Here is a 1,179-nt window from a genome sequence, read left to right as displayed (position 1 = left end):
ACCATGGCTTGGGTCAGGCGCACCTTAGTCTTCAAGGTGACATCTTTGCTTTTCAACACTTTAAAGAGGTCTTTTGCAGCAGATTTGCCCAGTGCATACATCTTTTGATTTCTTGACTGTTGATTATGGATCCAAGCAAAATGAAATCCTTGACAACTTCAGTCTTTTCTCCCTTTATCATGATGTTGCTTATTGATCCATTTGTCAGGATTTTTGTTTTCTTTATGTTGAGATATAATCCACACTGAAGGCTGTGGTCTTTGATCTTCATCAGTAAGTGCAAGTCCTCTTCTATTTCTGCAAGCAAGTTTGTGTCGTCTGCATAGCATAGGTTGTTAATGAGTCTTCCTCCAAACCTGATGCCATATTCTTCTTCATATAGTCCAGCTTCTAGAATTATTTGCTCAGCATACAGATTGAATAAATATGGTGAAATGATACACCCCTGAAACACATCTTTCCTGATTTTAAACCACTCAATATCCCCTTGTTTTGTTCAAACGACTGCTTCTTGGTCTATGTACAGGTTCTGCATGAGCACAATTAGGTGTTCTGGAATTCTTATTCTCCGCAAGGTTATCCATAATTTGTTATTATCCACATGGTCGAATGCCCTTGCACAGTCAATAAAACACAGGTAAATGTCTTTCTGCTATTTTCTGTTCAGTCAAGATCCATCTGACATCAGCAATGATATCTCTGGTTCCATGTCCTCTTCTGAATCTACCTTGAATTTCTGGCAGTTCCCTGACAGATGTACTGCTGCAACCATTTTTTAATTATCTTCAGCAAAATTTACTTGTATATGATACTCATGATATTATTCGATAATTTCCACATTTGGTTCATCACTTTTCTTGGGAATAAGTATAAATACAGATCTCTTCCAGTCAATTGGCCCGGTAGCTGTCTTCCAAATTTCTTGGCTTAGACTAGTGAGCACTTCCAGTGCTGCATCTGTTTGTTGAAACATCTCAATTGATATTCTGTCAATTCCTGAAGCCTTGGTTTTTGCCAATGCCTTCAATGTAGCTTAGACTTCTTCCTTCATTACCATCAGTTCCTGATCATATGCTACCTTCTGAAATAGTTGAATGTTGACCAATTCTTTGTGGTATAATGACTCTGTGTATTCATTCCATCTTCTTTTGATGCTTCCTGCATCATTTAATATTTTCC

The sequence above is a fragment of the Trichechus manatus genome, unplaced genomic scaffold (assembly GCF_000243295.1).
Source record: "Trichechus manatus latirostris isolate Lorelei unplaced genomic scaffold, TriManLat1.0 scaffold00097, whole genome shotgun sequence".
Lineage (NCBI taxonomy): Eukaryota > Metazoa > Chordata > Mammalia > Sirenia > Trichechidae > Trichechus > Trichechus manatus.
Note: the sequence above shows the minus strand (reverse complement) of the source record.